Source organism: Urocitellus parryii, chromosome 13 (genome assembly GCF_045843805.1).
Source record: "Urocitellus parryii isolate mUroPar1 chromosome 13, mUroPar1.hap1, whole genome shotgun sequence".
NCBI lineage: Eukaryota > Metazoa > Chordata > Mammalia > Rodentia > Sciuridae > Urocitellus > Urocitellus parryii.
This window is the reverse complement of record NC_135543.1, coordinates 25,029,873-25,042,213: the sequence shown is the minus strand read 5'-3', so window position 1 is coordinate 25,042,213 and position 12,341 is coordinate 25,029,873. Positions and strand designations below refer to the sequence as shown.

The window sequence follows — 12,341 nt, the reverse complement described above, 5'->3', positions numbered from 1 at the left end:
GTTTTGACACCAGGCTGATCCCTGAGTTTGCTGATCCCTGGGGCCCACGACCGTCCAGCGCCAGCTGGGGGCTCACCTTGACCCACATGGCAGTCCTTGCCCTCATCTTGGGCAGGCAATTAGCAGCTGGGGGAAGTTTGATGCGCAGGGCTGGCTTGGCTTCAGCCGGTTCATCTCACCTTCTAGAACCTTCTAGAACCTTCTTGCCCACTCCGCTTCTTTTCTGCTGCCCGGGCCTGGGTGTCCCCTCCCTGCAGGCTCTTCCTGGCAATCCTCTAGCCACTGGCACTTTCTTCCTGGGGACGAGGAATAGAGTGGCGCAGTTGGGTGGGGGGTGCTTTCTCCCATGACAGAATGGTGGAGGGGTCCCTGTCCAGTGTGCTCCTGGGCTTCGGCAGCCGGTGGCCCCTTCCCCTCATGCACGGGACTGGACATCTGCAGAGGGCTCCGTCCTGCAGGTTGTGACTGAGCCCTGCTGACACACCTGGCCCGGGGCAGGTGCTATTCCGTGTCACTGAGGGGAGGTGACACATGGAATGTGTCCCCACACGAGGAGTGATATGGTCCAGTGGCAAAGGGAGGGGTTTAGAACTCAGTGTTGGAGGCTCCTGGGCAAAGGGAGGTCGTGAGGCCGCCGCAGGGTGGACCTCGTGTCCAGGAGGGCGTGGGGCCCCGGAGACCGGGTGAGCTGGAAGGTGGGTGGGGGGGCCCTTGTGGAGGGAGACTGTCACTGCTGTGCTCCCTGGAGGACCTTCCTTGGAACTTGGCCTCTAGGAGGCTTTGAGGGGAGAGATGGCCAGACGGTCTCAGGAAGTGGAGGGTGGGGTCTGGGTGCAGGTTGGGGGACGCCCGCCCCAGAGCATGAGGTGGGGCCGTGCTCTTTACAGACAGCTGGTGGCATCAAGGGTCACTGAGGAAGAGTCCTGGGGCCCGAGGGTGGAGGCCCGGTGGGTGGCATGGGACAGGAGGCCATGGAGGCTGGCCTTCCTATGGCGTGGAGGGGAGGCCATGGCGCAGGGCAGGGGTGAGGACACCGTGGGAACCCAGAGGAAAGTCGTCTCACAGAAGACCCCCCAGGCCTGAGAGCTGGCTTCTGGGGACTAGGGCTGGCTTCTGGGGACTAGGGCTGGCTTCCGGACTGCATGGCTAGCTCTGGTCACCTGCGCCGCCCATCACGTCGATGCTGCCATTCAGAGCCAGCGCCTCTGCGTGCCCAGGGCTGGTCCCATGGCCACCCTCCACCCGCGTCGATCATGGTGTGGGAGAAGGGACAAGTGCCCAGGAGGGAGACACTGTCCCGCATCTGTGGCTCTCACACCTGCCGGGTGAGCCTCCCTGGCCTGGCCCTGGGGGACTGTCCCTGCTGGTGAGAGGGACCGGCAGTGCATTGGCCCCGGGAGACTCCCAGGCCTCCAGGAGGGCAGGGAGGATGGAGGCCGCCCGAGGGGTTCTCCCGAGCTGCAGGAAGCCGTGCACCCCGCTCTCCCCTCTCCCAGGTGTGGGGGGCTGGGGTGGCCACAGCAGGCAGGAGCGCAGCCTGACTGTCCTGGGATTCCTGGACGGGCAGGAGGGAGCGGGACTATTTTTAGAGGCGCCTGCTAGGTTTGTAATTAACAGTGTGCCCTCTGCTGCCAGCTGGCTGCGTGGTAATTAGTGTTTTAATCACCTTCCAACAAGACGTCAGGTCTGGGGGGGCCTGCAGCCTGGCTGGCCCCGCCCATCCTCTGGGGCCCAGGCGCCTGCTGGGAGGGCCAGTCTGCCTGGAGGGCTGAGGAGGGGCAGCTGCCCAGGGCCCAGTGGGGAAGGTGGCCCAAGCAGCTTGACCTGGTCGGGAGGGACAGGGGCATGTGTGTCTGGGGAAGGCAAGCCACAGGAGCCTGGGGATGAAGTTGGGGAGTGACGGGAAGAGGCGGGAGGAGCCATGCCCTGAATATTCTCCTTTTGTGGAAGTTTTGCTGAAAACATGTGCTTTGTAGAAGGAACATGAACGTTTTCATAATCCTGGCCTTTTTGAAGGCTGGACCTCTACGGGTCTCTGCAGCACCTGGGTGAGAATTAGGAACCAGGCATCCCTTATCTTGTGGATAAATTTTAAAGAAAGCAGCACTCGCCACCGCCCCCACCCCCCAGGTGACTGCAGCCTTGCATAAGGACACATGGTTTAACAAACACATCATGGATATCTTTGTGCAGGGCACAAACTACACAACTGTGTATGGCCATCCTTTTGGGATTTGAGACTGAGTTTAGGCTCCTGATTAGGAGCAGTTTAAGATGGGAAGCCTTTTCCTGTCACTGATTCTAACCACTTGTGTATTTACACCATTCTCCTGGCAGGGTGTTGCTGCCTTTTCTGCCAAGGACTGTCAGCCCTGGAGGTTGGAACCTTTATCAACACATTTCTGACAGCTCTCCCAGCTGGTGTGGACCCTGGCGTTCACCATCCCCCAAGGAACTTATCGACGTGTAGCTTCCTCGGCCCCAGACTCAGGCTAGGTGCAGTTCAGAGGCCCAGAGTTTGGGTTTTTCCTAAGGTCCCCATCTGGAAGCCACAGACCTAGCCCATTGACAGGGTGACCTGCCCAGGCCCACCCCGAGTGACACTGCCCTGGTGATCTTCGGTGAAGTCCCCTACAGACACTTTGGTGTGTCTCCCTGCAGACTCCGGTTCTCTCCTGGCTCCCCCATCTCTGATAGTCTCCAAGGCCAGGAACCTGACTTGATAGCATTTTGCTTGCAAATCAGGCTTTCTGGAACCATCTATGGTTTTATTCTGTCTCAGAATACTTGACGGAGGTATCAGTTATCAGTAAATGCTGGAAGCCTCAGTGCGAAGCCCCAGGGTTTCCACGGCCATTTCCCTGCATCACCACAGCCCAGACCATGAGTAAGAGGCTCTCCGCCCCCCCGCAGGCCACCAGGGGGTTTGGAAGTGGCCACTGCTTGGGGAACCCTCCTCTGCTTCCCGGGCACCTCTGTCTCCTGCAGCCTTCTCCATGGAGGGTGGAGCTGCAGGTGGGACCGGGCTGCGGGGGCAGAGGGGGTGACATGGGACGGTAGCCGTGCGTCTTGGAGCCTTCGCACTGTTTGGAGCCGGTGCCTTCGCGTTCTCAAGTGCTGCACAGAGAGCAGAACACAAACGTCACTTGGAGGCATTCAGGAAAGTCCCCGCCTGGCCTAGGTCCCCCAGTCTTGGGGAGAGTTTGAGAAGGGCCAGCGTGTGGCGTTGCTGGGGCCACTCCGAGGAACCATGGCTTTTATGGGGCTGGGCTGGGGCCTGGGAACGGCGGGACAGGCACACCTTCCCACCCTGGTGACCTGCTGGGAAGCACGCCAGTCCCGTCCCCTCTGCAGGCTTGGCAGGGGTCCATCCTCCAGAGCCGTCTTCTAGGACGTGGAGCTGTGGACGGGGACCTGTGGGACTCTCATCCCGTCCCTAGTTGGGGAGCATCATTCTAGAAGTGAGGCCTCCCGCCTAGAGGGTTCTCTGGGACTCTGCTAAGGGGCATGGCTCCCGCCACCTCCCAGGGGTGGGCTTGGCCAGCCCCCCGGGACACCAGGAGCCCCTCCGCTCACTGATGCCCGCCTGGCCCACCCTCCGTGCCTGCCCTGCCTCAGTGCCCTAACTGTCCACCGCCGAGTCGGGAAAACCACCCAAGACGCCCAAACCCACCTGCAGATGTCTCCTTGAGGACTCCTGCTTCTGGGGTAGCCAGGGCCCGCTCTGAAAGGTCGGGGGCCAGGGTTCGCTGGTCCTGGGGACAGGTGCGGGGGGCCCTGCTCCTGTTTTTCCGGATGTGCCTGGGGAGTCACGGTGGTGCATGTGTTCAAACGTGAAATAAACGTGCGTGTGCCAAGTGGCCCCACGTTAGAGGTCCCCAGGTTTCCGTTCCTCTCAGCAGACAGACGCGGGTCCCCATCCTGGAATCAGCAGTCCCTCCCCCCTTCCCAATTTGATAGAGTAAAATTGCCTCAAGCTTTCCTTCTCGCGCTTCCTTGGTGACTGGGAAGGTGTTTTAGGGCTCCCCCACCTGGCCCACTTCTTCCTTTGTAAGTTTGGTTTTGTGCGTTGTCTATGGTCCTGCTGATTCACGTGTGTTTTCCAGTGAGTCTGAATTCAGAGGTGAGTCCTTGGTTCCCAGCTTTATACCAAACACTGTCCTCCCAACTCAGAGGCTGGGGACAAGCGGACCCTGGGGCGTCCCCTATGGAGTCCTGGAGAGGGTCGGGAAGATGCCCCTCCCCCAGCACTCACAGTGTGGGCCCAGGGATGTCACAGGTGGCTTTGGACTGTCCTGCATCCCAGCTGCGTACCCGGGGGCACAACACCCAGCACACCTGTGACCCCTGTGACCCGAGCGACCCCACCCCCTGTGTGGTTGGCTTCCGTCACTCTAACGAACACTGGAGACCATCGACTCACACGGAGCTGGCTCGCGATATCTGTGGTTGGGACCTCAGGGGAGGCAGCATCAGGGCAGGAACACGTGGCCAAGCAGACGGCTCCCCCACGGCTGGGGTGCAGGGAGGACGGGATCAGGGTGCCCGGCTCCTGTTCAAGGGCACATTCCCAATGACCTGGAACCTCCCACTAACCCCCGTCTTTTAAAGATCCCCCACTACCAACAGCACCCTGGGCTGGGGACCAAGCCTGCAGGGGACATTCCAAATCCAAATTTATACGCAGGCACTTGGAGTGTTGTGAAACTGAGCTGAGTCACTTAGTAAAATAGTAACAGGCAACAGGGCCACCGAGGGCTGCACTGAGGGCTGCACCGAGGGCTCGGCTGTCAATATGATGAAACCTCCCAGCCACTAACGTGGGACCCCAGGCCTTGGGAACAGCGTCTGAATCCAGGTGGCACCCTGGGGCGTGGATCAGTGGCCCCGGGGGGGGGGGTGGAGCTGCATCCTCCAGGCCTGGCCGTGTCGCCGAGTGGCCGAGTGACCGTGCTACTTGGGCCAGCCTGCTCACCGTCTGGGGCCTCGCTCTTAGCAGCAAAACACGAGGCTCACGGAGATGGACGTCTAGGTCATTCTCAGCTCTGAACATGCAAATCCAAACTCCAGCCGTGTTTTCTTTTTCACCCAAAGATTATGACATATTTAAGACAGTTTGGCTTCGTTTCCCCCCCACCCTTAGCGTCTGGGTTACATAAAAACAAGAAAACATTTGGAAATCCTGTGCATATGTTTTTGCATTTCACCGAATTTCTGCCTGATTTAGCTCTGGTCTGTTTTAAGCGTGTCTGGAAAAAGGAGACCCTCGGGGCAGCCCACCCCCTCCTCTGAATCTCTCTGAAGGGCGGGCGTCCTTGGGGTCTATGGGGCAGTGGTGAGAGGACGCGAGGCTTGTGGTGGCGGGAGGCTGGGGGAACAGCGTCTGGACGTCCAGCTCCTCCGTCTCCCCTTTTCGTGGACTGGGGTGGCCGTCCCCTCTGGGAGGCTCCCCTGAGCAAGCCCCCAGGACCTCGTTGCTTTGCAGGGTGCCTGAAACCCAGGGCCTTTGCTGGTGGCCTCTCCCTGAGGGCCCCACGCTCCCGCTGTCCTGCCTGTGGCTCAGAGCTCACCTGCCCTGCTCCCTGTTCTCGCTGCTCCCAACCTTCCCGGCCACATGTCCCCGTGGCCTGTCGATGGTGGGGTCTCTGGGTCCTAGGTCCAGCCCCTCCCCCACTTGCCTCTTCTTCTCCCCCTCGGCCCCTCAGGTGGTCCCTCCTGGCATCCGAGTGCTCACACCAGCCTGTCCTCTGGCCCTAGACCAGGTACCACTCCACTGCCTGGGGACATCTGGACCTCAGGTGTCCTGGACCGGGGGCTCCTAAGTGCAGCTGGTGATCCTCATTCCCATCCCCTGGTCACCTAACTAGTCCCCTGAGCCACAACCTGGGACTCACATTCTGCTTCTCCTTTCTCCCCGGCCCCATGTGCCCAGCGCACTCCATGACACCCCATGAGCACTGCCCTGGTCATCATGCCGCCTGCCCTGGCTCTGCCTGGCTCTCCCACCTCCTCTCTTCCTGGTCCCCTGCCTCCAGCTTGGGCAGCCCCAGCCTCCCCTGCCTGGCCTCCTCTGTCCTCTCCACTGTCCCTTGCCTCCAGCATCCCCCCCAACCTTCCTGCATTTGATGCAAATTTAAAGCAAGGACATCTCGGCCGGGTGAGAGTCTCCCTGGAATCACTGCCCGTCTCTTTGCCCTCCCCCACCCCAGGGGTACAGGGCACCTGCAAAGATGGACTCGATCGACGCTTGGGTGGTTCCTGTCCACCTTCAGCCCTGCCGCGGGCAGGAAGGGCACTGTCCCTCTCTCCTCCCTTCCCTGAGTGCACCCGGCCTCCTGCAGTCCCCCACAATCCTCCAGAGGTTGGGGACCATAACCTTGGCTCTCAGAGCCCAGGGCTTCTGGCCCAAGACCAGGGAGGGGCCTCTCCAGGGCACATCCCGGGTCACAAATCACCCCAGCCTGGGGGCTTAGAACAGCAGAACCTCGTTCCACATCTGGGAGCTGAAGTCCCTCCAGGGGGCGTGTGTCCCGGCCTCCCTTGGCCTCTGGGACTGCGGCCACCCTCAGTGTCCAGGCTGGAAGGAGCTTTGCTCCGACCTCCACCTCCACCTTCACATGGCCTCTCCCATGTGGGTGTCCGAGTCCAGCTCTCCCTCTTCTAAGGACACTCATGGCCACTGGCTCAGGGAGGTCCCTAATCCAGTAGGACCAACTTGCTTACATTGCCAAAGACCCTAATTCCAAATCAGGTCACATTCCCAGGGACGTCTTTCTAGGGGTCGCACTTGAACCCACCGCAGCAGGGTCAGCGTCACCGGGTGTGTGTGCTGCAGAGGGGCTGGGAGGTGTGGTTCATGCTGGGCCACCCCTGCCTGGGCGCTGCCTGGGGTCAGCTCCACCCTAGACCTGTGACCAGCAGTTGGCTGCTCCTGGGACACTTCTCTGCTAGTGTGAGAATAAAGGTCTGAAGGCGCATGGGCCTTCTTTTGGAGGGTGGGGGGGTAACCAGGGATTGAACTCAGGGGCACCCCACCACTGGGCCACATCCCCAGCCCTATTTAGTATTTTATTTAGAGACCTTCTTTAAAACTCGATGGTATATCTCTGTGGGGAGGAGGAGGAGGAGGAGGAGGAGGAGGAGGAGGAGGAGGAGGAGGAGGAGGAGGAGGAGGAGGAGGGCCTCACAGAGGTGTTGTTTCCATTTTTTAACCTCTGTCCCTGTTCCTCTTTGGAAAGTCAAGCTGCGTGCGTCTGGACTCTGCTGTTTTCCAGCCTCCTCTGCCCATTGAGCCGGCAGCCCGCTCCCGTTTGCCTTAGGCTGCGGATTTTTCTGATGGCTCTGGAAGTCCATTGTTGCCCTGGGCCTCCTGACCTGCGTCCGGCCTTTGCCCGGGAGTTCCTGAGTCAGCGTTTCAAGTGGCCCAGGGCGCGGACGGGCCTGGCTGCAGAGGCCTGGGCCCCTGGGCCTGCAGGTGGGGAGCAGCCTGGGCCTGGGGCTCCATATTTAGTCTGGAATCCACTCACAGCTGCTGCTCCGAGGCCACAGTGGGTGCCAGAAGGGGCGGAGGGCTGGCGTCCAGCCAGGGAAGCCGTGGCCGTGGGCAGCGCTGTGGAGCTGCAGGCCTGCCCAGGGGCCGGGAGGGAAGTGAGCAGATGTGTCAGAATAAGAAGGATTGGAGCTGGAGAGGGCTTCAGAGTGAAATTGTCCAGTGCCCAGTTTCTACAGAGCTGGAGACCACGGTGGCCCAAAGCAGGGACGTGCCCAAGGCCACAGTTCATGGCCAAATCACTAGAATTACTGGAGACCCAGGAGGGAGTGACCAGCACTGCTAGCAGTACCCAAATTGGGAAAGACGGGTGTCTCCTTCCAGATGGCTTCCCACCTCCCTCTGTGCCACCTCTGGTTCCCATTGGCTTCTGCCACCCCTTTCCCTCTGTCCTCCATGTTGAAACCGACTGTGTTAGTCATTTACACCTTAGTGTGAATTTCAGTCCTCTCCCCGGGAAACACGGACAGTCACCCTAGAATGCGAGTCGGAGTCAGACACGGCATTGTGGGCATGTGGTCAGGGGCCCGTGGACAGAAACAGTGGAACTCAGACACCAAGCAAGGCCTGGCCCTGCGTTCTCCTTCAGCCCCAGGTCTAGCTCCAGTTCCTCTTCCGTCTCTGCCCACCGACTGTCTGGCCCCCTGTTCTACAGTCCAGACCTGCTCAGGTGCCCGTCCGATGGCCTTGCTGTTACCCTTGTCCTAACAGGGCAGAGTCTCCTGCCATGCCACCTCATGGGCCTGTGCCTGCTGTGTGGCCTTGGTGTCCGGGTCTCTCTGGCCTCAGCGTCCTCCTGGCTGAGATGGGGTCCATCTCTGTGATGAGTGGCAGGAGGGAGGCAGGTGCAGCGGAGGCTTAGCCTCCTGTGGTTGCCTTTTGAGGCTGAGCTGTCCTATGCTTATTGATGACTCTCTGGTCCCTTTGCTCCTGGCTACAAGCCTGAGAGGTGGGCGGCGCCCTGCAAACCTACTTGACAGACCTGGAAACTGAGGCTACAGTAGACAAGGGCCCACAGCCCCTTGGGTCCCCAGGCCACACGCTTGCCATTGAAACATGGCTGTCCTATCTGTGGGCTTCGGGCGCAGTTCTCACCTGGGTCCTATTTAACCTGGAACCAGGGAATAAATGATCGGAGCCCCGCCAGCGGCCAGGCACGGTCTTCCCCAGGTAGTGCCCTCCCAGGCGGGGCCAGGAGCAGATGCGGTGGCTGGATCCGCAGAGCAGCGTGGGCAGTGGGCCAAGGGCAGGAGTGCCTGCATAACTGGCGGGAGGCTGTCACAGGGCCGGCCACTGTCATCCCCGAGACACGCCACGCTGGTCACTGTGAACAGTTGGAGGCTGGGTGCCGGCAGAGGGCCCTGGGCGGAGTGGACAGGAGGGCCTGGCAGTGCTGGGGACGGCAGTCAGTGGGCCCCGGGGCCCCGTAGCCCTGCGGAAACCAGGCCTGCCGCTCCCGCTGCCCTGCTCCCAGGGAAGGGGAGAAGGTGACACTGCCCAGTGTCTCGGGCTTCTTGTCCTGGAGGGCTGGCTGCTGCAGAGCAGGGCACGGTGGCAAACGGGGGCCCAGAAATGGTTGGGCCACTGCCAGGCTGGCCGAGTCCCCGTGCTACACCCCTGTCCAGCCTGCAGGTGAACCGGCAGTTTGGAAATGATCCCTCCAGAGTTCTCTGCTGTCCCTGTCACCCCTGGGAACCTCCATGGCCGGAGGACCGGTGGTGTGTGCCAGGTGGGAGCTGCAGCCCTCAGGGCTCAGGAGGGGTCCCCTGGGTCTGTACGTCACTGTCACCGGTGCCTGTGCACAGGAAACCGTGGGGCGGTGGCAGGATCCAGCCTGGCTGGGTGTGGCGCGTTTGAAAGGACTCGGCGGATTCAAAGCACAGTCATCTGTACTGCCGCCGTCTCTCCTGGTATTAATAATGTTGTTGAGGGTTTAGAACTTCTTCAACCCTCGGAGGTTAAAAAGAAGCAAAGCTCTGGCCTCACAGATAGGGGTGGAAGGGAGGCCTAAAGACTAGGTGGTGGGCGCTGGGGAGAGCGTCATGCTGAGAGCTGGCCTTCGCCTGGGGTGGGCCCAGGGCCAGGGCTGGGCGCCACATCACATTCTGATGCCTTTTCTGAATATCTGGCTACTCCAGGTGACAGAAGCCCCTGAAAAATTATTGAGGGCACCGTTTTCTATCAACCAGGTGATGCAGAACAAAGGGTGGACGTTCCTTGTCCTATGGCACAGGTCCCGCACCCCCTCTGTCCCCCTGCCCCCCATGTGCTCCAGGTGGTGTGTTTGGGGTCCTGGAGGACCATGGCTGGTGGCCTGGGGAGTTGTGCTGGTCAGCCCAGCAGAGGCACCGGCCCACGCACAGTGGGTCAGTGCTTGGGCAAATCTCTGCGGTGGCTGTTCAGAGATTCTTATCTGGAACAAGAAGGCTCTCGTTTTCTGTTGGCGCTGCACCCCATGAATGGTGTAGCAGTCCTGCGTCCTCAGGGGCCCACAGTTGCTGCCGACACGCCTGGGGACTTTGAGCTGGCCCAGTTGCTGTGCGTGGCCGGCACAGGCCTCCGTGTGGTCTGTGGGACAGCGTTTACTGCAGCTGCCAGGAGCGGGCGGCTGATCCGGGCTGTGGGAGTTTCTGGAAGGAGCATCGTCCATGCTCTGGCCGACTCTTTCTCCCTCCCTCCTCGTCCCTCCACCCGGGCTCTGCCCTTCTCACCTAGAAAGGCCCCATGCGCTCCTTGGCCTTGTGGCAAAGACCAAGGGGCCAGTAATCCCCCAGCCCACGCGCACCCGGGCTCTCCACCCTGGAGCTGGCGCCTCTGAGCCCCCGTGGGGTTTATGATTTGTCTGTTTATCTGTCAGTCCTGGGAGCTGTTCCTGGGCCTCGTGTGCTAGGAGGCACTGAACTCAGCCCCAGCCCAGGGTTTGTTTTGATGCCTTCAGGCCGGCCTCCTCTTTAACCAACCAGGGTCAGAGGCCAAAGACAGGAGGGTCTCGCGTGGGTCTCAGTCAGGATTGGGAGACGTGGCTGTGTTAGTTACTGATTGCTGTGTCACAGATCACCCCAAGGCTGGGTGGTTTAAAACAGCACAGGTGTCACCCCCGACTGGAGTCTGGGCTCGGCTTAGAGGGGTCCTCACACAGGTATCTGCAAGGCAGCCTCTTGGTGGCGATGGGGCTGCAGACAGCCATGAAGCATCTGCCTCCACGTGCCCGGGTGAGGCTGCCCGTAGCAGGTTGCCCACAGCTCCTCGTCACATGGGCCTCTCCACCGTGGATGCTGCGTCACCAAAAAAGCAGGCAAGCCGAGAGGGCAATAGAGAGTAAGCAAAGTGCAGGGGACAGCCTTTCATAACCTTATCTCAGAAGTGACATCCTGTCACTGCGTCCTGTTGTTAGGAGCAAGTCACTAGGTCCAGCCGGTACTCGAAGGAAGAGGTCACACAACCATCATCATCAAGAACCGTCTTGCAAAGCCGCGTGCCACAGTGGCATGTAACAGAAAAGCCAAGTAACCGTGGCTTAAACAACACACCCTTTTCTTTCTTTCTCATGTCTGCAAGCAGGCGGGTAGGATTGGTGGGAAGGCTCCGTGGTCATCAGAGGCCCAGGCTCGCTCTGTCTGTCTACTTCACCATGCTTAGTGCTTGACTTCTGTCCCCAACATTGTCTCATGGTTCAAGAGAGCGGCTAGAACTCTATTCATCACATCCACATTCCAGGCAAGAAGGAGAGAAACCGGGAAGGGAAAAAGGCACATGCCAATTGAATCAGTAAAGAATTTCCTATTTTAAAAAAATTTCCTTCCCCATAACTTCCCTTTCCATCTCATTGGCCACCCCTCTCCGTGAGAGAGGCTGCAGTTTGCTCAGCATGTTGTCTTCTCCGCTGTTATAAGGTGTCTGTTCACAAGGAGGAAGGACAGTGGATACTACAGATTCAACTAGAAGTTTCTGCCCCTCCCATGGGTCCATGGCCTGAGTGCAAAGCCGAGTTCTACGTGGTGGGGCCTATTCCTGGTCCATCTCCTGGGGGAGGAGCTGTGTGGGTGGACTGAGGACCAGGGGAGGGAGGAGGGCAGGTGCAGCGGGGCTGAAGCACTGACCTGACCAGCCTCCACTGACCATGTGACAGCTGATCACCTCTTCTGCATGAGGCAACAGGAAAAGGAGGAAGAAGAAGCCTTAAGGGACCCCCAGCATCTCAGAGGAGATCAATGGCCCGTCGACAGCTTTCTCACCCGACGGCCAGTCCTGGGAAGGGAGGATGCTTGGGCTGGGACCAGGGGGACAGGTAGGAGTTGGCAGGGCAGGGAGGTGGCCTGCTGCCTGCAGATGCAGCCCTGACCTGAAGGAGGACCTTGCCTGAGATCTTGGCCATTTCAGGTGTGGAGACCCAGCAGCCACTGCCCAGGCTGGACCTCTACCTGCAGCAGGGCCCAAGATGGAACTCTGGCCCGCTCTGTGTTGTCCTTCAGCTGTTCCAGCCCAGCCTCTGGCCCTCACCCGCAGCCCAGTCCTTAGACCTCCAGGGGTCATGCACTAAGCCCTAGGCCCTGCACTGGTGGGCAGGTGGCCTGGGCAGCAGCGAAGCCCCAACTGGGGTCCTGGGGGAGGCTCTGCAGATCTTTTCTGCTGGGTGACCTAAGGAATGTCACAGGCATCCCCTGAACCTCGGTTGCTCTAAGTCACAAGAGACTAGCTGAAGCCACCTGACTTAGCCTGTGAACTCCTGCTCATTCATGGTCACCAAGGCCTCAGAGGCTTGGTGTGAAGGAACTCAGTGGTGTCATCTCAT

General features: G+C 60.1%; 1 protein-coding gene and 1 long non-coding RNA gene across 4 annotated transcripts in view; one reads left to right on the top strand and one right to left on the bottom strand.

Annotated features, from left to right (window-relative positions):
- The window catches only part of Ctif (cap binding complex dependent translation initiation factor), a 262,414-nt gene that overhangs the window by 32,004 nt on the left and 218,069 nt on the right, over positions 1 to 12,341 (top strand). The window lies entirely within an intron of this gene.
- LOC144250024 (uncharacterized) lies at positions 2,794 to 4,621 on the bottom strand. Its single transcript, XR_013342386.1, has 3 exons — positions 4,424 to 4,621; positions 3,674 to 3,801; positions 2,794 to 3,117 (listed from the first exon to the last, which is right to left on the bottom strand). It is a non-coding gene; the product is annotated as an uncharacterized LOC144250024 (long non-coding RNA).